Source organism: Miscanthus floridulus, chromosome 9 (assembly GCF_019320115.1).
Source record: "Miscanthus floridulus cultivar M001 chromosome 9, ASM1932011v1, whole genome shotgun sequence".
In the NCBI taxonomy this organism is placed as follows: Eukaryota; Viridiplantae; Streptophyta; class Magnoliopsida; order Poales; family Poaceae; genus Miscanthus; species Miscanthus floridulus.
This window is the reverse complement of record NC_089588.1, coordinates 68256373-68280791: the sequence shown is the minus strand read 5'-3', so window position 1 is coordinate 68280791 and position 24419 is coordinate 68256373. Positions and strand designations below refer to the sequence as shown.

Genomic DNA, 24419 nt, shown 5'->3' with positions numbered 1-24419 from the left:
AATAAATCAAATAATACATAAGAACCAGGATGCTTGCTGATGGATCTCGCTACCACATGACTCCCTCAACCTTGTTGCCGCTGGATCCTATGGACCTCGCCCCGGTGGAGAGGGCATCGCAGAGGAGGACGGCGCCGGAGGAGATCTTAATAGGAACGGTGAGGATAGGGAGAGGTAGGATGCAGTCATATGAGCAGGTTCCAATAGCACCTCGTTCACATAGGAACATGATTAAATAAAATTTGCATAATCTCAAATATGCATCGATCATCTTATAGTAGTGTTTCTCATGATTATCATGAAATCATTGGCTGAGTAAGGAAATTGAAGGAAAAAAATGTTATCATCCAGAATAAGATGAAATCATAAACCGCACCTGATAAAGCAGTTGTAGTCGCCTTCTGTTAGCATGGCATCATTGAGGGTCTCTTCGTAGTCGTTCGATGGCGGTCGACGTCGACGGCATGGCTGTCGGGTGAGGAGGGGGCGTTCCGGCGGCATCTGAGGGCCGGATTGGCGTCGTGGCGTCTGGTCGACGAGTGCCTGGCGTGCGGCGGCGACGGGGCGTTGTGGTGTCCAGCGTCTTCTACGGGGTGGCATGGATTCATGAGAGCACACCATAGGAAGGACATGAGGGGCGCATCGATGTTGGCCTAGCATCGATCAACGATCCAGTTTACGTGGAGAAGAAAGATATCTAACCGAGCGAGAGAGGAGCACCGCATGATTGTTTCCTTCCATGCATGATTATTGTTTCCTTCCATGCATGTGGCCTCAGATGATCGATTTGTTTCCTTCAAAGCAAGCGGGGATCGCAGGGATGGTAGTTTCTTTTTCTATCACGCGGGGTATCGCATGGCCGGAAGGGAGGAGCGACCCCAAAAAAATCGCACTAAAAAATTGTCTTACTTTTGTTCTTTTTAGTTGTAGGCTAAGAGGAAAAAGAACTGCACAGATCAAGTAGCAAAGGAAATGTGAATAATATATACCTCCAGGCAAGGAAAGGAACGTATAAGATGTAAGATTCTTTGAAGAACAATAGTATTTTAAAAATTCATATCGTATTTTGAACATTTCTGTCAGGCCAACAATCTCATCCTCGGATGAGTTTTCTTCGATGCAAATAAAAGACATGAATTAAAGTCTCTGATATAGCTTGGAAATAAATTGTTGAATGTTTCCTGTACAGCTCTCTACCCTGCAAATAAAAGACAATATGCATAAGCTAGCAGTCAGTAGATCTCAAGGGGGCACACTGGCTAAAGAATGCAACATTACGGCCATCACCTAGCCATGTACTTGTTGGTGAGAATTTATATAAATATAAAGAATGGAAAAGATGACAAGACAGATTGGCATTAGGCCAACTCCTTTTCATTCTTTACAAACACATCTTATAGTTAATATGTGGGCTATGGGCATCAAATCAAAACAATAAAAAGAATATGGATTTGACCATAAGTAGCATTTGTCCTTTTTTTGAAAAAAAGAAAGGTACTGCAGAGTTACAGGATTGTCAATCTTATCAACACCATCAATTTTTGGCAATTGTAGAACTCAACCAAGACACCCATTGAAGTGCTACATCCCTAGCTCGCAACCCAATTAAGAGTAAGTTCTCGCAAGCCTAGCTCCCAGCCATTATTAAACTACATGAAAGGCTCCAAAATAAAGACCACTATTTGAAAAAAGAGGAAATGATACTCCCAATCAACTAATTGTCTTAACTTTATTTTATTTGAAAAAAAAACAGTTTATACAATTCAATAATAATAAAAAATAGTTGGCTGCCGGAGACCCTGTGTATGAACATCTTAACATATAGATTCTCCAGCCCATCCAGCTCACCCTAGCATCCGCGTGGAGCACCTGAGCTGGTGCACCACTTATTCCGCAACTGCCACCAGCTGTAGAGTCCTTGATTGACGAGCATCAATGCTGAATGAAAATATATTGCATATTGTTTCTCCTACAACAAAAAAATAAAATATAGATATTTTTTGGTGCGACATTTATTTTGGTTCATCCGTCTGCCACGACCACGCGATACCTCGCTGGCTTCGTTGCTCTGTCTTCACCCGTGGGAAAAAAATGTTCCTTGTGGGCATCGCCGTAGCTCCCTGATCTTGTCTCCTCGCGAGCCGGCGACCTCTCAGATCTGCCGGCCCCGTACCACCTCCCGATGGCGTGACCCCTGCCCCACGATGGCACGACCCAGTCCGTCCCGCCCGACCATGCCGCATCTGCCTTCTCCACGACCGTGATGGCGTGACCGCCTCCGCGCTCCAGCCTCCACCACCTGCGCCTGGGGGCTAGGGCTCCTTCCTACGCGGCTGCGCCTAGGGCTGAGCCCAGCCGGCCGACAGCCATAGCCAGGGACCCTCCGGTCGCCGCCCCCCGCCTGGCCAGCTGCGGAGGCACGGAGCTTTCCCAGCCGCCTGCGCTGCTGCGCCAGGGATGAGGCCAACCGGTCGGCAGGCCCTTCGGCCCTCCACTGCCCCTTTCCCTACCGGCTGCCAGCTGCCTCTTGGCTCCTACGGTCCTGCCTGCTCGGGCTCGGCTGCTCTCACACTAAATCCTATTCCTTCCCCATCCTCCCAGCGGCCGGTGGGTGGGACCAACAGGAGTCCCGACGACTATGGTGGCGGCGCCCTTCCCCATCCCCTCCTGACGGTGGCCATTGCGCCCTTCCCCATCCCGATGGCCTTGCATGCGTGGGTGTCGGTGACGGGCAGCCGCCCTCGGGCTCTGGATCCGTGCAGGGTGGACACGACGGTGGCGGATTCCCTCGGCTACGTCCGCATCATGAGGCCCTCATCGCGCTCGTCATCTCGCTGCCGCGTCGCGCTTCGCCGTCGTCTCGCTGGGCCTCAGCACAGCAGCAGCTGGTGTGCCAGATCCAGTGCCGTGTCGCGTGAGCCGACCGGAAGCCCGTTCCCTGTCGCACCGGAGCTCGGATCCGGCGAATCGAGCGGCGCGGCCAGGTGCGCGCATTCGATCGCTGAGTCGCTGGGGCCTCGCTGTGCCGTCGCCTCGTCATCGTCGCTGGCCGCTCGAGATTCCCGCGCCGGCCCACGCTTCCGCCCCCCAGCGGTTCCCCGAGTCACGGAGAACCAACGCCCCAACGCCGCCGCCGTCCTCATCCGCTGCCCCCGTCGTCGCCCTTACCCCGCTAGGATCTTCACCCTGTGCTGCGTCCCGCACGCCACCCACTGCGTCGCGCGGGCATCCTCCTTCAGCCACTTCCCTACCGCTGCACACTGCCCTGTCCGGTGCCTCCCCATCTCTTCCCCCACGCGCCTCCATCCACCAAGACGGCAACCACCTCGCCACCTCCACTCGCCATCCACCGAGGACAAGAAGAGCAGAGGACGCCAAATCTGACCATGCGTCGCCTACTTCTCCCTCACCGGCACGTCGAGTGGGCCGGCTCGGACTGTGGCCGCGTCTGTGGTGGCCTTCGTCCGTCCATTCATGTGAGTACAACCTTTCTATGCTCTTGTGATTTTGCCTCCAATTGTATTGAAGTTACAACAGTACGGACCACTGCTTGTGTAATGCAATGCAGCATAGATCTTTGCAAGTTTGCATCTCCCTTACTTCCTCTGCTTGTTACATTTGTTGTTCAGTGAGCACATCTTTCTGTGTCCAAATATATATTTAACTGATGCAATCCATACCAAAGGGTACTGTTTGCTTGAGATTAGGAAGTTATTGGGCTGCACATGCATGGTCTGTCACTAAATACTTGCAAAATATCTCTGTAGTGATTGTGCTACTACTTGTACTGCTCAATTTACACCTAATATTGCCACCCTTTCAAAATAGGTGCAGAGTTCTAATTGTCGGTGTAGTTACTTCACTTAATAGAATTTTTAACAATGTCCTTGCAGGTTGTCGATACAGTTGATTAGGGACTGAAACACTGCTGAATGTAAACCTGTTCGCACAGTTCACTTATCACCTCATTTTAAATAAGTATACTAATGAACCACCATGTTGTATCATTGACAGGTGATTCGACAGTTTCAACTGATTTGAGAAACTTGGGTGTGGGATTAGGGCATTCTCTATTGGCTTACAAAGCTACCATACCTTGAATCAGCAAGGTTCAGGTAGGTTACCAAATAACTATTTCTTAGATGGATTATATTAGCTTTATGAGATATATAGAGGCTTCCTGTATTATAACCATTACCACTTGGCTTTACTTGTATATATGTCAGTTACACACTCTTATTTGACATATATATATATGTATATTATATAGGAAGAGTATATTCAGTAGCCAGGTACAAAATAAGTTATTATGTAGCCACCTCTATTTACGATAATTTTATATACCAATTTACGATAATATTAATACATATTTATGATAGTTGGGTTACTATAACACATGGGAATACTTACCATAACGTTATAGTAAACCACTTAGTAAGGAGTTATTATAATCTCGTAAATTAACATAGTAATTATCGTAACTCAAAGTGGCTACAGAATAAGTTTTTTTATAGCAAGCTATAGAGTAGTAGTTCTATATATATATATATATATATATATATATATATATATATATATATATATATATATATATATATATATATATATAGTTATTGCAGTCTTAGATCAACTATAAATTTGTTCAATCACCGGAAGAGACATATAGGCAGTATAAGGCTTTATGAGATAGAACTTCCAATTGGTTCTATGTCCACCTGTTTGAATTTATTAGTTGTAGTTTGAATTTATTAGATGTAGAGATAAGTCATAATTTGTCCTCTTCTTGGGTAACACTTCAGTTTGTGCTTTAAATAATGATTTCATAATTTGAGTGGAACTGTAGTGCTATATCTCGGTTTCATGTGGTATGACGAATTTATATTCTGTGTTGTTTTGAAATCTGCAGGTTAGATCTAGCTAAGCTAAGATAGTAGTATGTCAATTAGTAGGTTAGATTTCAGCACAGTCATCACGTGTTGTTCACTGGTGCTTATTGGAAATAGGCAGCACTTGCTCTTTAATTGCCTGTGTACATCAACTGAAATTAACATAAGAGCTCTTTGGTTTATGATTAACTAAAGCACTTAGATGAATATAAAAGAATTCAGTAAGTACCTGAATGGTTTCATACTAGCACTTAAATTAACATAAAATCGAGTTTATTTATGTCTTTCATATCACTACATAGTATATAATTTAGTTCATTTATATGCCTTCATCTAAAATATTTTTTAGATGAAATGAATGTTTTTTACATAACTGTGCACTCCATCTTACTATATTGCAAGTACCTGTAACATTCTATTATAGCTATTTTGATGCCTGGTCTGTTTCTTAATTGTTACTATCTTCTTAGCTATGACTTGTCCTTTTTAACTATTACTATCTCCAGTGTTTTCGATTTTAATATGGTTGTTCAGTGTTTCTGATTCAGAGACGGCTGCCTAATGGAAATGCTATCATGATTTTCTACATCAGCAAACAGCGCTTGGTTTGGTTCTGCACGAATGGTTAGGGATGGGTTAATTAAACAGTATGTGCTTGTCCTGGATTTGTGTGGGTTCAGTTCGGATCCTTTCTCACTAACAGGACTAGCTATGATTGCTTCCACGCCCTTGGTGCTACTGCTTGTGATTTGTCATGTGTTGATTAGCACCTCCAGCTCAGGCCTTAGGGATCGGGGCAAATCGCTGGTAATCATGCTCCTTGTGTGCTGATTTGTTGCGTGGTTTGCTGCCCAAGGTGATGGAGGGTAACAGGTACGCCTTCACCTGGAACTTGTGAGGTACCCACTAGCCGCCTCTGCTTTTTGGTTAAGGGCGTGTTTAGTTTCGGCCGGATTCGGCATTTGCACAGTGTTTGATGTGACGGCAAACGTTGTAGCAATTTCGTTTGTATTTGTGAATTATTGTCCAAACATTGACTAATTAGGCTCAAAAGATTCGTCTCGCAAAGTTCAACCAAACTGTACAATTAGTTTTTGATTTTATCTACATTTAGTACTCCATACATGTACCGCAAGTTTGATATGATGGGGAATCTTCTTTTTGCATAGTGCCAAAGTTGGGAGTTTGGGGGAACCAAACAAGGGCTAATGTCCATTTTTTGTTGCTTGTACACTGACTAACTGGATTGATTGGCTTGCCTCTTGTGCCTGGATTCTCGGCCAAATTCATCCCTCAAAACAATTTGCTAGGAAAGTCTAGTCACAACTGAAGGATCTCATAGAGCGCTCATTAGAAACGTGTCGTGTGTATGGTTAAACTCTTCTTCTTAATTACAATGATACGCGCCCTCAAATGCTCAAGTGCATCCAGGTGGCTTTGTTTTATCTTGCTTGCCTATCCTCTCCTCTCCTGCAAGGTCACAGACTCACAACTTTGTTTCATATTTACAATGATCAAGATCAAATATACTGTTATTTTAGATCAATTTGCAGGGTTCTGCTCAAGGTTTGTTTTGCTTTGGATATTTGCTGCTCATCGATCAGCTGACTGTTTCATTGCAGCTGCCCTATGCTTCACGTGGAGGCCTAGGTGCTGCACCAACGAACACACATCCGAATACATCCGGTTTTGGATAGCTAATTTGTTTCAATAAAATAGAAAATATTGTTGTTTCGTGGAGAGGTCTAAAAAAGAACGGTAAATTTCATAAACTTTGCTTTTTGGATTAAATGATACTTTAACGTCCGTATTTAATTTCATAGTATTGTTATCTTATCGTGCGATCCATGTGTTTTTAATATAAAAGTTTAGTTGTCCCGTAGCAACGCACGGGCACGCTACCTAGTCAAGTATATAGACTCTTAATACTATTTATATTCATATTCGAATTATGAATATATGATGATTGATGATAGTGAAAAACTAAATTTATTGTACAACTGAACTGAATTTGCTGAACTCTAACAACCATTAGTCTGAGAATTGAAACCAAAGGGCAATGGCGGCTACACTTACGTCAAGCAAGTCGGTGTCGATCCTAAACTTCCACGATAGCAGACCAATTCTGTCGCTTGAGTTATCGTCACTCAGGCCTTCTTGTCCAGTAGGATCGAACAAGAATACACCAGGAGCCATCTGCAGCAACGCACGGCTTAGTACAGTCCCTCATAGTGGTGTATCGAGAAATAAATCAAATAATACACCAGAACCAGGATGCTTGCTAATGGATCTCGCTACCACATGACTCCCTCAACCTTGTTGCCACTGGATCCTATGGACCTCGCACTGGTGGAGAGGGCATCGCAGAGGAGGACGGCGCCGGAGATCTTAATAGCAACGGTGAGGATAGGGAGAGGTAGGATGCAGTCATATGAGCAGGTTCCAATAGCACCTCATTCACACGGGAACATGATTAAATAAAATTTGCATAATCTCAAATATGCAGCGACCATCTTATAGTATTCTTTCTGCCGATATAAAATATTATCTTAGTCGTATCACAAAAAAGTCTATACAGTAGAGTTTGTGGGCCTGCGATGTCACGCTCACCGTGACTGTGTTAATTTCACGAACTTTGCTTTTTGAATTAAATGTCACTTTGACGTCGGTATTTAATTTAACAGTATTGTTATCTTATTGTGCAATCCGTGTGTTTTTAGTACAAAAGATTTAGTTGTCCCGTAGCAACCTCGCACGGGCACGGTACCTAGTATATATATAAAAAAACTTGATCAACCTAAGAGGAACTAGGAGACATTTTATTAAGAGGAAAATATGCACCCAAATTTGCCTCGATGAGGACTTAACCTGGATGATCTAGGCATACACCCACACCCTTGACCAACTAAGCTAGCTCAGCTTCATTATATATACAACTGGAGTATATGTTTTATTTCAGTAGAAATTGTTATCAACCTAGATCATAGCGGTAAACACCACCAGGAAGATAGCTAGGCAGTTGGGAAGCAAAGCAAAGATCTAGACCCCAGGCCAATGAAATCTAACACCTAGGATCTTTTGCCTGGCTAGGCAAGTTTTGAGTCCTCCAAGCAAACGAAGGTGAAGCTGCGGGTGAGGAAGCTGTAGCGAGCCATCAAGGACGGTACCGAGGACGAAGAAGAGGACTACGCAGCAATGGAGGCGATCCTGTCCGTTGTGCCTCACGAGTATGTGGAGCCATTGGGGACCAAGGCTTTGCCAATGTTGCCTGGCATGCCCTTAACGCCATGCGCGTCGGCTCGGACCCTCAAAGAAGGTGAAGGCGCAACAGCTGCAGCGGGAGTACGAAGCAATGGCGTTTTGAGATGACGAGGCATTGGAAGACTTCACCCTAAGGCTGCAGTCTCTCATACTACTACATGAATTTTAACCGAGGCGGGCATTTTAGCTTAACTGAGATGGGCAAGCCAACTGCCTCGGCACGAAGGTCATGGTTAATCGTGGCCTTAACTGAGGCGGTTCGGTTAAAAGATTAACCGTGGTGGGCATCATAAGGTAACCGCCTCGGTTAATACATATTAACCGAGGCGGTTGTCATAACACGCCTGCCTTGCTTAAGATATTAACCGAGGCGGTTGAATAAAGACACCCGCCTCGGTTAAGATTTTAACCGAGGCGGTTTTTATTACTTGGCCGCCTCGGTTAATGATTTCTAGATTTAAAAAAAATCTTTTCAAATTAGAATTTAAATTTGAATTTAAAATTTCCCTAATGAAAACATAGATAAAGTAGAAAATAGATGACAAACATATACTACATTCATTCTCATTCGACGAACCGACATTAAGTTATTACATTAGTGATGTCTTCATCATTGTTTCACAAACACAAACATTTGTACATCAGCAAATAAGGTCATTCATACATATCATTTTTTACCGGAAAAGAGGTCTGGCAGAATGTAATCCAAGATTCATAACTTGGTGCTCCAGTTTCTGATACTATCGAACTTCGGATCCCGCACTAACTCGCTTTCCTAGTTGAAGAACGTATTCCCTTCATGCGCGCTCTCTGTGACAAACTTACATATGTCTGCTACTATTTGTCTGATGTCTTGGTCGACCTTCTCCATTCGCCACCATTCTTGTGCTTTCTTGAGCTGCTGCCAGTTGCTGCTGAATCTGCTACAAGTCCTTAGGTACTCGTAAACGTAGAATCCACATAGAACTGAGCCATAGGGTTGTTTAGCGCACTACATGATGTATAATACACAATCATTAGAGAATATATAATAAACAATTAGTAGGAGTAGTAGAACTAGTAGTAGTGAGTAGAGTAGAGTAGAGTAGTAGTACTAGTAGAAGGAATAGTAGTAGTAGGAGTACTAGAGTAGAGTAGAGTAGTAGGTGTAGTATTAGGAGAAAAGCAGTAGTAGTAGTATTAATACTTACTAGGAACTCACGTCTGAGTATTAGTTTCGTGCCATTCTTGATCTTCTTCTTCTCAGATCTCCGATCATAGCAATCGTGATCTTTCACGTACTTCTTATAAGCGCTATACAAAAAACCACTAGTGTCAATGATATTTTCAACAAGTATGTTAACTGTAAATGAATAAGTTCTATCACTTACTATCTCAAATAGCTTTCAAATTGCTTGTACCCTGCTTTGTTTCTATCCTGCAAAGAGTCAAATATACAGGCCCTTCCATCCTGAGGATAGATTATAAATACAATCCAGTGGCCCATGATGCCCTGGCTGCACCATTCAGACAATACAGATTAGAAATGTTCAAATATGAGATGTCATGATCCCAGTACCTATATGCTCCAAGTATCTTTTAACTGAGTCGGGCAACCAGGCCGCCCGCCTCGGAGCTCCAAAGTGAAACGTTGCGCAAAAGAAATCATGTAGTCATGTAGCCAGCTGTCGGAGCTTGGCGTCACTATCATCAATGATGAAGCAGACGCCAAGTACCTACGGGTGGTGGCCACCAGGTATTCATAGATCACCCTCTCGATAAAGGCGCTGATCGACCTATCCACCCTCTCTCAAGGGTGTGACAAGGCGGCTAACGGTGGTCGAGGACCGAGATAGTGAGAACGATTGCTAGTGTCAAATTATTGCTGATAGAGGAGTGGGTGGCTTGTATGCATAAGCAGCGGTCTGAGGAAGGCTCCTCTAGCTGTGGTGGTGATGGGAAGTGCCGCGACAAGACCCCGCAGAAGAAGGACGGTGACAACACGTTGCATCTGATCAACACGGATACTTGTCAATAGTGCGGGAAGATAGGGCATTGGGCTAGGGATTGTAAGAATCCCAAGGAGGAGCAGGCGCACCTCATGTAGGTGGACAATGAGGAGCCCACGCTCCTGATGGTGTAGTTCTATGCGCTGAACGACGCCGAGGAGGAGCTGGTGTCAAGAGAGGAGCTGAGGGCTGAAGAGCAAAGGAAGGTGAAGCAGAGCATCCTCCTCGACGAGTCACACACCCAAGTCCATATCAGAAGCGAGGGTAGCGGCGTGGAGTAGAGGTGGTACTTGGCCAGCAACCACATGACCTGCGACAAGGGCGTGTTCTCGGAGCTAGACGGTAGTGTTCTTGGCTCCATGAAGTTCTACAACGGCTTGTCATTGGACATCCGCGGCCTCGACACTATCATCTTCTGGTGTCAGAATGGGGAGCACCACATGCAGATGGATGTGTACTATATCCCGAAGCTCCGAATGAGCATTGTCAGCATTAGGTAGTTGGATGAGCGCGGGTGTGAGGTCCTCATCAACAGTGGTGATCTACGCATCTGCGACCGAGTGTCATCTTCTCACCAATGTATAGCATTCTAGAAACCATCTGTACATGTTGGGTCTGAAGATCATGTAGCCAGTTTGCTTGGAGGCATGGCAAAACGAGGAGCCATGGCTATAGCACGCTCAGTTCGGACACTTAAGCTTTGATGCACTTGGAAAGTTAGAGAAGATGGTGCACGAGCTGCTGCACATCAAGTACGCCGATGAGCTGTGTGACAGTTGCTTGGTGGGCATGCAGAGGAGGCTGTCTTTCCCCAAGGCAGCCAAGTACCACACCAACGATGCACTAGAGCTCGTCCATGACGATCTCTATGGGCCAATCACTCTAGCCACGCATGGAGGATGGTGGTACTTCATGCTACTTGTTGACTTTTCAACAATTACAGATGGTTCATGTGGGTATAGCTCCTAATGAGCAAGGATGAGGCGACGACGATCAAGGCTTTCTAAGCTCGAGCAGAGGCGGAGTCTAGGAATAAGCTACATGTGCAGAGGACGGACCATGGTGGTAAGTTCACCTCAGTAGAATTCATGGAGTATTGCGCTGATCATGGCGTAGCACGCCATTTGACCGCGCCCATACTCGCCACAGCAGAACAACATCATGGAGCATCGAAACCGAACTATCGTTGGCATGGCGTGCAGCATGATGAAGGTGAAGCGCATGTCAGTGGAGTTCTAGGGGTAGGCAGTGAGCACGATGGTGTTCATTCTCAACCATGCATTGACGAAGAGCTTGAAGGGCATGATGGAGTTTGAAGGTTGGTATAGGAGGGAGCCTGGCGTCTTGTTTCTATGTTCGGGTGCATCGGCCACATCAAGGTGACAAAGCTGCACCTATCCATGCTAGAAGATAGGAGCACCATACGAGGCTGGTAGCAAGGCGTATCGGCTGTTTGACCCACGTGGAGGCAAGGTTGTCATCTCGAGTGACGTGGTGGTTGATGAGAAGGTGGTCTGGGATGAGGAGGATCTAGGCATAGGGGAAGCCAGCGGTGTTAGCTGCACCTTTGTTGTTGAGCACTTGGTCATCCATGGCGATAGGGATGCAGGAGGAGTGGAGCCAGCTACGTACATGGCAACTTCAATGGTAGTGGCGATTCCAGATGGCCCACCAAGTTTTGGCTTGGTAGGCGCGGGTGAGCAGACTCCTCCGACGGTAGCATAGACACCTCCACCATTGTCCCCTACTCTGGCAGGATAGGGGAACACCAACACCGACCTTGGTCTAGTTCTTATTTCAACTAGTGACTTGGACTCGTATGTCGACGTGCACCACCAAGGCGAGGAGGGGTGTTTCCGTACCATGGATAACCTTGTTGGTGGCTCTGTAGCTCCTGGCTTGGCAAGCAAGATGATCGATGACAAAGAGCTGCTTCTGATGAGCGTCGAGGAGCCACCCTTGTTCGCTGAAGCTGAACGCTATTAGAATTGGCGGCGGGCCATGCTCGAGGAGATGAACATGATCGAAGACAACGGGACTTGGGAGCTCGTGGATTCGCCTCTCGGGTGCCGACAATTGGGCTCGAATGGGTGTACAAGGTGAAGCGAGATGAGCGCAGTGCCATTTCCAAGCCGAAGGCACTGCTCATCGCTAGGGGCTTCATCCAGCGTGAAGGAGTTGACTTTGAGGAAGTCTTCATGCCGGTGGCACGAATGGAGCCTGTCCGCCTCCTGCTGGCGCTAACGGCGGTAAAGGACTGGCGTGTCCATCACATGGACATGAGTCCGCCTTCCTCAATGGTGAGGTCTCAAAGACGGTCTTTGCCAAGAAAGCTCTGGGCTTCACCATCAAGGGACATGAACACAAGGTGCTACGGCTGTGCAAGGTCCTCTATGGGCTATGGCAGGACCCGTGGGTGTGGATCGCCAAGCTAGATGCCATGCTGGATGAGCTTGTGTTCACCAGATGCGCCACAGAGCACACGCTCTACATGCGATGACGGGGGATGGAGGAGCTCATCGTTGGCGTGTACGTGGATGATCTGATTGTTAGTGGAGTGCGGGCAGAGGACATCGACGGCTTCAAGCACGAGATGGCGGCTTGATTCCACATGAGTGATCTCGGCTTGCTCTCCTACTACCTCGGCATTGAGGTGCGAACCACTTACATAGAGAAGCTGCTAGAGCGGAGTGGCATGGCAGATTGCATGTCGTGTGTGACTCTGATGGAGGAGCGGCTGAAGCTGACAAAGGCTAGCACAGTGGCAAATGTAGACGCGACAAGCTACCAGAGCATCGTCTACGGGCTGCGCTATCTTGTTCACATGTGGCCAACCATTGTGTTCGCCGTGGGCTATGTGAGCAGGTTCATGGAGGATACGTGGGAGGATGACTGGGCTGTGGCAAAGCGGCTCCTACGCTATATCAAGGGGACGATTGACCTAGGCATGGTCTTCCCTAAGGCTGGTAGAATTGGGTTGTGACTCAATGGCTTCAGCGATGTGGACATGGCAGGTGACATCAACGGGCGGAAGAGCACCTCCAGCGTGCTCGTTTTCCTCAGTTGGTGCTCGATCGCTTGGCAGTCGCATAAGCAGAAGGTGGTGGTGCTGTTGACATGCATGTCATAGTATATCACAATGGCCACAGTGGTGTGCCACATTGTATGGTTGCGCCGGCTGTTGGGAAAGCTCACTAGTGAGGAAGCTGGTTCGCCAACTCTGATGGTAGACAATCAGCCCACCATCGCCCTTGCCAAGAACCCAACGACTGAAGCAAGCATATCGACATCAAGTATCACTTCCTTTGTGATTGTGTCGATGGAGGACAAATCGTCCTAGAGTTTGTCGAGACCGGCCGATAGCTCACGAACATTCTCACCAAGTCACTTTGGTCGTCTTCGGTTCTCTGAGCTGAGGGAGAAGATTGGCATGGTGGGACTCAATCTTAGGGTCTAGGTGCAGCAGGATTAGGGGAAGAATTGTAAGATAATCTGCTGTCCTTGATTAGCCTTTTGCTGCAGCTGAGGGTTGGCACCGTGGTTAGCTCTTCTTGTACCTTATGTACTGTTACTCTATCAGAAGTATGGAAATAGGCCAATATGGTAGTGGCATACATCAGCCATGTAGAGAGTAGTTGGGCTGAGGTCAGCCATACTCTAGTGTACCTTATAGAGGTACTAAACTTGTATATATACTAAGCGATTGCAATAGAGAACTAAACTTGTATATATACTAAGCGATTGCAATAGAGCAAACCAGCTCAGTTTGCCACACAATTAGTTTATAGCAAGTGCTTGTGCTCTGTTCTCATCCCTTTCTTCTACCTCTTAGCCATGGTGTGTGTGAGTGTGTTGGTGAGCTAGCTGCTCACATGTAGGGAAATCGAGGGTCAACAGTCACGTGATGTTGAAATGGTACAGGGCCGGTGCTACAATGGTTGTCACCCTCGTCCTCCCTACTCTCACCATTTGCGTCATGGTGGCTTCTCGCCATCGGGACAGGCGTAGATACTTCCACAGTCTCCGCAATGCGACATGTCAGGCCAGGTTTCCAGGCCCATGAAGCACCCGACGACGCCTGGGGCAGCCCCATTGGCCAGGTGTGGCGCCAGGGCCACAAATGCCTAATGCTCCAAGGTGTCAATGTGCACTCATGGGCCACCACGTCGGCAAAACTAGGGTCGAAAACCATCTCATCAAGGGGTTATATACACAGTTAGGAGATGTTTGTGGGGCAGAATACATGGTTTTATAGTTCAGTTGGTGAAGTAGACACGAAGTCAAACATCAGGGGGTTATATATAGAGTTTTTCCTTGCATATTTTGCATCATCTGAAAATGCCCACAGTACTATTATTGGAAATTGAACTTTCTTGAGTGATTCATTCTTGCTGCTTCTAAGAATTCATTGAATGCCCGGTCTTTTATTTCTGGAGGGAGGGACAAATTGTGCTACTTGTCAACCAAACACTAAAATTCCCCTCTAGTCATAGGAAACATGTGGACTGTGTTACCAGTGTGTTCTAAACAACTTCAACTTACAAATATAGAATGCTAGGGCTGCGTCACTATTTTATAATTTTATCTCACACTGCTTAAAAGAGATGATCACACCTAGAGTGCTGGTATGCCTAGTTAGAATTGCAAAGCCCAAAGGATATTTGAAACTCCCAAATGGAACAGAGACAAGATGCTAGAGAGGTGAAGATCATTCCATATCGCTTTGCTTCTTGGAGATGATAAGAGTAGGCTGATAACTATTGAAAAAGAACTGCTTGTAGTAGTTAATTATTGTTGTTTTCATGTTGAAGAATTTTCATGAATCTTCTAATGTCTTGGTTATTATTACAGTCAATGGAATCTAGGGACACCATTCCTGATCAAAAACTTCTTGCAAGACTAGTTATAGTAAGAGAAGAAGCTCGGAATATGATGGGAGGTGGCCTGTTAGATGAGAGAAATGATCGTGGTTTGACTACCCTCCCTGAGGCAAAGGTATGTTTAAACTTGGAAATCCTTATGTGAGATGGTAAACATGTATTCCATGACTAATTGCAAAATATCAAATGGTCTTTAGTCTATTTGGATTACTTATATATGGTTGTTGAGATGTGATGAAGCGACATCATCAATTTGCTTGTCCGCATATATCTCAGTGTCTATAATATTATTTAGCAATTTGATGTTTAACAACTACATGAACTTTGCCATTTTATCACTATGAGGAGTTAATACATTTAAGGCTTTGTTCTCTTTTCTTCCTATTTATATGAACTCCGATTTGAGTGCCGTCCATTATGAGTGCAAAATGACTATTTTGATTTTCTTGTTTGCTGACCAAATATGATTTGAGTATGTTTTTTTATAATAAAGACCCAAATATATTAAAAATATGAAAGCTCGATACAAAGTCTTGGGAATTTTCTTCCCAAGAAACAAACTTTTAGCGCCCTAGCTACTGTTACGAATAAAGACAGACTCAACTGGCTAATAGAGAAGAATTACATCCAAAATCCAAAATAGATGTTATCAAAGTGTGCAACTCGAGCTAGAACAATGTCGATGTAGAAAATGATCTCCTCCACAAGAGGGTACTGCCTTCACAACCCGTACTTCAGCAAATACCTCAAGTCTTCACAAAACAATACTTCAACTCTTCAAATATGAACCTTTGCTTTGGAGACTTTGAACTCGATGAGAATAGAGATGTGTCAAATCAAACCAAAGGAAGTGCCGACACACAGTAGGATAGAATGGTGATGATAACAAATAAATGATCATTGATGAAGAAGTGTAGCAAAATGGCTATGAAAGAGACCAAGATGTCGCATCAATGATGATGATTAGCTAAATCGACGGGACTCTGCTAACCAAAGCAAAACAGTTGGTTGATCTGACAAAATTTGTGGATTGGGCTTGGATGGACACAAATGCAATGGAAGATACACCTCAATATACTAGCAGCATGAGATTGGAGACCATTTGCACCTAGCAGAACAGAGCAGAGGGCACCCAGAGGACCACTGCAGCACACAACAAACTAGGGCCACGATTGCGGACTCTAGGCCACGATGAGTGGCTGAGGCCATTAGGCGACTTCCACGATGAGTCTGTAGACAGGCTTAGGGTGGACGAGGAGTCGCACGACTGTGCGAGCTCTCCGTGCTTGAAGACAGCAGGTCGGGCAGACAAGTCCTCAGATGGGTGGATGGAGGCGGCGGCCACGGAAGATGCCGTGGTAGGAGACACGTGGACGAGGAGGGCCACACGAACGTTCGCTTGACCAGAAAATGCAGTGTTGTGGACGAGTGAGCAATGGCTCGATATGACTACGGGTGGGCATGGATGAGGAATCGCGATGATCCACATGGATGAAGGATGCACGGCCTTGGAGGCGTATAGCACGGACAAATGTCATGATGCGGCGATGGGCCACGTGAGCGGGCCCACGCTTGAGTGGACACGTGATGGGTGATGGCGCCAGAGCGGCTGTGGATGTCGACGACGTACAGATGGATGTCGAAGGACACGGATGGCACACTGCATACAGATGATGTATGGACTTGATACAGATGACCAAAGTCACGGATAGGGAATCTGCCCGACTGGCTGGTCCATGAAGGGCGGACTATGGGCAACACTAATGGCAAGATGCTGAAGATCCATGCGAGGAGGGGAAAAATGGATGAGGACTAGGCTGCCACCGGGAGTCGAGATAGATTCTCTTGCGGGAGCACAGCGGGGAGGGTGGTGGCTGGATCTAAACCTAGAGCTTTGGTACATTGTTATGAATAAAGAGACTCAACTGGAAAATAACATTGAGGCCCAATAAAGACTATATATAGAGTACATAGCAGACACAAGAAGAAAACCCTAGACAAGGAGATTACATTAATACCATTGACCACTATACCTTAACAGCTAAAAAGATAGAGTCAGGACCTTCATTCCAACAAGGAACACAGAAGCCGATCCTCATTCTCACATTTGGTTAGTACAATTGGGGCTCCCTCAGAATCTTCTTTTTGATCGCCAGTTCACTCGCGACAATTCCTGTTCTATTGAGTTTGACGCTTTGGGTTTTTCTATTAAGGACCAGCAGACGGGTGTGCGATTCTTTGTTGCAATACTAGCGGGGACCTCTATACCATTTCTCCATCGCCACCCTACAATTGTAGCATTGCCACTTTGTCCACACTCTAGCACCACCGCCTTGGCTATCCTGATCCTTCCACCCTCACAACACTCCACAACCTATCGGTCACCTCTTGTAATAAGCAGCCACAATTCTTAAGTCATGCCTGCCAGCTTAGCAAACACATGGCTCCCCTTTAGCAGTTCCACTTTTGTCACTATTTCTCCTTGCTTTAATTCAGTGCGAATTATGTAATCTCCGGTGCTTAGTACTTTAGGTTTCAAATATTATCTGGTGTTGCTTGATGATTACTCCCATTTTTGCTAGTCTTTTCTCTTACGCCACAAATCTGATGTGCACCACCATATTGTTGAGCTTATTGCTTATGCCCACATGCAGTTTAGGATCATTCTAAGGTCCTTCCAAGCTGATACAACATTGAATTCGTAAACAATGCCACTATCGCATTCCTATCAAGACATGACATTGCCTTGCATCTTTTGTGTCCCTACACCTCTCCACAAAATGGCAAAACTAAATGCATGCTCTGCATAATCAACAACATAGTTCGCACCCTGCTGCTCCATGTGTCCTTGTCTCCCACCCTATTGGGCTAAAGCCCTCGCTACTGCCATATTCTTACTTAATAGGCGCCCTTCTTCGTCCATAGATCACAACATTCCCTACCACCTCCAGCATCAAAAGCTCCTGGATTACTCCTCTCTTCGTGTGTTCGGCTACCTCTGATATCTGAACCTTAGTGCCATGACACCCCACAAACTCTCTCCTCGCTTGACTCCGTGCGTGTTTCTTGGATACCCCTCCACTCACAAAGGGTATCACTGCCTAGACATGTCCACTCGGCACATTATTGTCTCACACCATGCCATCTTCGATGAGTCTGTGTTTCCATTTACTATGGCACCCTCGGTGGCCTTTGTGTCGTCGTCACTGGATTTTTTTGATATAGGGCCTCTCTCCACCATCGAAAGCGCTGCCTTCGAGCGTTGAGCGCGCATGCTCTTTTGGCTGTTCCATCTACTAGTGAGGTTGAGCATCCGGACCTCCAGGACCCGACGATCATCTATGTCGGCCCTCACCACGTGTCGCTAGGCACCCCTACGTCTACAAATAGGCCTCCTGCTAACACTTCACCTACGGGCGAGCCTCTAGCTATCATAGCACCCTCGTCATCCCCAATTGTCATGCTACAATGGTGGAGTGCAACACCCTCATCGATAATAACATCCGCTCGATGCGAATGTCATCATGGGAAAGTGGCCGTACAAGCACAAGTTCCATTGCGAAGGCTCCCTAGCCAGAAACAAGGCACGTTGGGTCATTCGTGGATTCTCCCAGTAGGTCAACGTCAACTATGATGAGATGTTTAGCCAAGTTATCAAAACGGCAACGATTGGCACTGTCCTCAGCCTCGCTGCATCGTGTGTGTGGCCCATTCATCAGCTAGACATGAAGATGCCTTCCTCCATGACCAGCTAGAGGAGACCTCAACTCTCAGCAGTCGATAGGCTTTATCGACCCTACAACATCTGACAATGTCTGCCTCCAATAGAAGTCCTTGTATGGGCTCAAAAGACACCCTGGGCTTGGAACCCGTGCTTCACCATGTACATCTGTAGCCTTAGCTTCACTGCATCAGCCTGATGCCAGAGATCGTTGTTGGCATTTCTAAACACAATTACCAAGTATTGAGTTTTTAAGTCCATACCCAACAACGGCGCCAGAAATGCTTGTTGGTGTTTCTTAGTGCAATCACTAGCATTGGTGTTTCCTAGCAATGGAACCAGAAATGCCGTGACAATATTTTTGAATGCATGCAGAAATATTCTGCAAGCGCACGAATATATCTTTATAGCATTTCACCCAGAAGTATTCAGGTATCATTCATTTATGTTTTCCCAAAGGAAGGCATGGTGTAAAAGTCTCTAGTAGGGATATGGTCAAGATAACATGACTGTATAATAGACCAAAGTTCATAACAGGGGTAAGATATGATAAATATTCGATAGTGTGACACACACACTCAAGCCAATCTCAAGGACAAAGATAAAAAGAAAGAATAAAGAATAAAAGAATATACCTAAACTATAGCAGGCTTATCTTGTATAGCTATTCTAAAATGAGCAGATGATCATACAAATACATGAATTTCTAAGGGTAAAGATCCTAAGTTAAGATAGCTTTGGTGACTATAAACTTACTTTAGGCACCGGATTGCAACTGGCCAGCCAATCGATGTCGGCCTGTAGCTCTATGTCATATCCGAATGTGGGGGATTAAGAAGGACGGACAGGGCTATCACCACCTGCCGCCTACCCCTCAACCGCAGGATACGAGGCAAACGAAGGTAACTTCTATCATAGACACCATGTCTACGCTATCAGTTACTACTCTAGCGGTTGTCAGGAACTTCTGTCTTTATTAGGAGTCCTCTTACTAGGGCATCCGCCATGGGGACGGACGACGAACCCACAAGAATATAATGACCAAAACTAATCTTAAAGTAGAACTCACTAACTCAATTTAGGTCTTGGTCTAAACATGTATGTATGAAAGATTAAGCATAAAGTTTCATATGCTAAATGAATAACATAAGAACTTTGCTCTAATTTCATAACATAACTATATGGATAAAATGAGAACAAGAACATAAGGGAGCTCTTCATACTATTCATACCATGTTTGCCCCTAGAGGTTCAAGCTCTCCAATGAAGCTTGCCTTGCTCCAAATACTACTAAAAATTATAAAAGATACAAGTGGAGGGAGAGAACTCTAGTGTGGTGTGTGAGGTATGAGAGGCCTCCCTCGCCTATTTATAGCACTAGAATGGTTGGTTTGGGTGTAGATAGAATAGGAAACCGCCTTGCACTATCTTTGCATACCACCATGCAACCGCTAGAGAAGAGAGAGGCTGAGCGGGCTTGGGGGTGGTGTGGGTGCACCAGGGGTGCGGCCGCACCCCTATTGGCCTGCCTCACCACCACCTTGCACATGTGGGCTCCTAGCTAGTCTTGGGTCTTTGCCACGATGGTGCTTGCCCTAGTTGGATCAGTTGGATGGGCCTTCTTCTATTTCCTTTGCGTGAATCTGCATTACGTTTGTCTGACGGTGCATTTTGACTATAATTCCCTTGTATTCAACTATAAGTCCTGCAAAATAGTAATTCTCCAATACAAGTGGAACTATGTCAATAGTAAAGGTATATGTGTGTAAAAATATGTAGTTTCCTCCTTTTTGGATCATAGTTGGTGGTTGGATTTTATCGATAAGAACCGCCAACAAAATCCCCAAGCTTACACTTTGCTCGTCCTCGAGCAAAAGCTAAGACGTTGGTTGTTGATCAGGAGTTGCTACTATGCCGATTATATTTCAAAAGTGCCATGCCTATAATAAAGTTTTCTTCCTTGATTTGAATGAATTGGCATTCTATCCACCCTTTATTATCTCGTTACCTGCGGGCCTTTTTGGCCTTCTTCAAGTCTTAGGTGGTTGCAAGATAGAACAGTTCATAGAAATGCATATCATTAGTTCTTTGATCGACTTTCCCTCCAGAGGTTTTTGAAAGTTTTATAAAATAAATATAAGTTCCTCAAATGATTCTCTCGATCGCTCAATGTATATGAAGATCCTTGCCAAGGGATTTGATGTTTGCCTTTCTTTTCATCCTACCTCTAAAGGATTTTTGTGGAGTTTTGGGTTGGTATGAAAGAGAGGCATACTTGCATCGCATAATGTTGCTAAGTGAAAAACCAGACCTAAGGAGATACAAGTCATACACTTTGATCAAGATTGTGCAAGTGTGTGAAATTTTAAAATCTTCCTAATTCTAAATATTTTTGGTACTCCTTTGAATCATGACTCTCTTTTTTAGAGGAATGCCTTTTATTTTAAAGTATGGGCTATCTTATTTCTTTCTTTTTCTTTTCTTTTTTTCTTCTTGATGCTCTTAGGCATGCAATTTTTTTCCTCTCATGTTTTTTAGTATAGATATTGTCTTTTCTTTTTTTCTTTTTTAGCATAGCCCCTACTTACTTTTGGTGTAACTCTCGGTGTTTATTTAGTGGAAAATATGAATGGAGTACTTATTTGGTGGACCAAAAAACATGTTTTGTGTAACCCTCAGTGTAACCGTCCGCATTTTATTTGTGGGTCTACATGAATCTTGATCATGGGTGCATGACGAGAATCTCAACAAGGGTCACAAACAATTTGACAAAGCTCAACATGATAACAAGCAGCATATGACTAGGTTTTTCATTTGTATCATGTCATATGGCCTTGGTAGGAATTTTAATCATTGAGGAACTTTTAATTTTAGTATTTTGAAAATAAAACTCCAGATGTCAAGTCTTTCTTAGAACAAAGTCATATCAAATTTCCGTTTGCACCATATCTTATCCCGCAACAACTTAGACTACATTAAGCATTTGCAACCCACAAGTTTCAAATTTTTTTAGGATGAGACATTTTTAGCCAATATACTCAAATCTTGGGGAAAGCTATGTTATAAACTAGGCACTGTCAAAATATAAGATAGAGCAACTATTCATCATTTCAACAAGGATGAACTAACACATTTTTACTTCACATGTGGAGTGGAATAACTATCATTGTTATTATTATTATTTTTATTATTATTTTTTTATTATTATTATCATTATTATTTATTATTATCATTGTATTTTTTTAATCAAGGTTTACCAAACAAAATTTTATCTCTGTTGTCTTCTCAAAGCTTACCCTCATGAAGTTGATAAATTCCTGCAAGGATTAGTCCATACGATCAACCAAAATCTACACTAGTAGTTTTGATTCAATGATCAAACTAGACACCATGTCTCATTTGATTAAGGTAGGCTAATTAATCTAAGCACCATGCTTAAATTAAAAGGCCTATAGAAGCATGATCATTACATCCAAACTTTAAACTAAGCACCATGCTTAATTTAAAAGATGTATAACCAACACTCCCAAACCAAAACATGTCAGTATAGAGAAAGGAAGCATTAAAGGATAAACAAGAATCATCCAACGGAGGTAAAATATGAAATGGTGAACAAGAGAATTACAAGTTTTGATTTATTCTTATCTTGTTTTATGCAAGGTAACGGAAAGTGGTGAGAGTGCAAGATACACATTACCTTGTGGGGGTCCTCCCCCAAGCTAGCTCAAAGCCTCTTGTTCAAGATTGTACCCCATGCTTTTTTGGCTTTTCCTACATGGATAGGATATGGTAGATCACGAGTAAAAGATACAAGTGGAGGAAGAGAGAGCCTGATGAGGACATCAACACCGATCATACATCCACGCCGTCCACGCTGACACCTGCTGGTCCTATTACTCGTGCTCGTGCTCGAAAACTTAATCATCAAGTGAGTTCCTTCTTGAGCTCTTGTCCATCCTGTTTAGATCTTGGAGACACGTGCACTCTTGTTTTGATTAGGAATCAAGGAGAAGACCAAAAGGGAAAAGGACTCGCGTAGGCTGGATTCGGACTGCAGCACACCTCCAACTAGCGACGGTCGCCACGGTTACATACGGAGTCGGATTGGGGTGATTCTGGACTTGTTGGAAAGCTAATAAAGTCTACTTTCATACGGATCTGACCTCGTACTCATACCTGCTCAGAAGCGGCGTCAACATTCCAAAAATCACCGAGAGGTCTATTCTGTCCAGGGTGCTGCGCCACCTTAAGTTAGCCCAATGGGCTTGTATCGTTTAGAGTCCAGTAGGGACGCGTCCTAGGGTTGGAGCACGACCCAAACTCTCTTGTGGTCGTCCTCCACACGTCATATACCCCTTAGCCGCCACCAGGAACACTTGGGTTTTGTTTAGATCAAGTTTAGCCTTTGCTACTTGCTTGTAGGCGCGCGTGCTGATCCAGCCGCCCGTCTCCTTGTCTTCGGAACCCCACTCATAATAAGATTCAGTTTGAGGCTTTCAATTTCATCTTGCAAATTCAGTGCTTGTTTCGTTGTTCTTGCTAGTTCTTCGATTGCTTGCAGGACGGGAGCCCTAGTGGCTGGTTGTCGCGCTCCACAAGATCGTGACGGCCTTTTGGAGGTGGTGTATCGGTTGCTAAGGCGCAGTCTTGGAAGGCTGTAGTCGGGCCGTGAACGTCATCTCCATCCACCAAATCGAGTTGTCTCACGCCTCTCATCGAAAGATCATCCATAAACCCTAGCGGGTTCTTATCAGAGCCCAAGTGTGGTGTGTGAGGTATGAGAGGCCTCCCTTATCTATTTACAGCACTAGAATGGTCGGTTTAGGTGTAGATAAATTATGAAACCGCCTTGGACCGTCTTTGCATGATGCCATTCAACCGCTAGAGAAGAGAGAGGTTGAGCAGACTTAGGGATGGTGCGGCCGCACCCCTACTAGCCTACCTCACCACCACCTTGCACATGTGGGCTCCTGGTTGGTCCTGGGTCTTTGCCACGGCAGTGCTTGGCCTGGTTGAATCAGTTGGATGGGCCTTCTATTTCCTTTGCGCAAATCTGCATTACGCTTTGTCTGATGGCACATTTTGACTATAATTCCCTTGTATTAAACTATAAGTCCTTCAAAATAGTAATTCTCCAATACAAGTGGAACTATGTCAATAGTAAAGGTATATGTGTATAAAAACATGTAGTTTTCTCCTTTTTGGATCATAGTTGGCGGTTGGATTTTGTCGATAAGCACCACCAACAATTGCGTTGCCTATCTACCGCTCTACGTCGACAACATAGTCCTCATGGCATTGTCCCGTGAGCTGCTCCAACACATCACTATGCGTCTTCACTTAGAGTTCACTATGACAGATCTCCGTAACCTACATTACTTCCTCAGTATTTTCGTGACATGCGACACTTCTAGGCTGTTCTTATCATAGCGTCAGTACGTCGTTGACCTCCCCCAGCATGCTAGCATGTTGGAATGCCACCCCACTGCCACATCGTTGGACGCACGGACTAAGCTATCTGCCATCACGGACGCCCTGGTCGCTAACCCCTCACTGTATCGGAGCCTTGCTGGTGCTCTCTAGTACCTCACTCTGATGTGGCCTAACTTGGCTTATGCTCTTTAGTAGGTCTGCTTGTTCATGCATGATCCATGTGAGCCTTGCCTCGCCCTAGTCAAGCGTA

The 24419-nt window shown here is 45.0% G+C and overlaps 1 pseudogene; it reads left to right on the top strand.

Annotated features, from left to right (window-relative positions):
• Nucleotides 1-24419, top strand: part of LOC136480049 (protein PEP-RELATED DEVELOPMENT ARRESTED 1 homolog, chloroplastic-like) — a 119795-nt pseudogene that overhangs the window by 58162 nt on the left and 37214 nt on the right.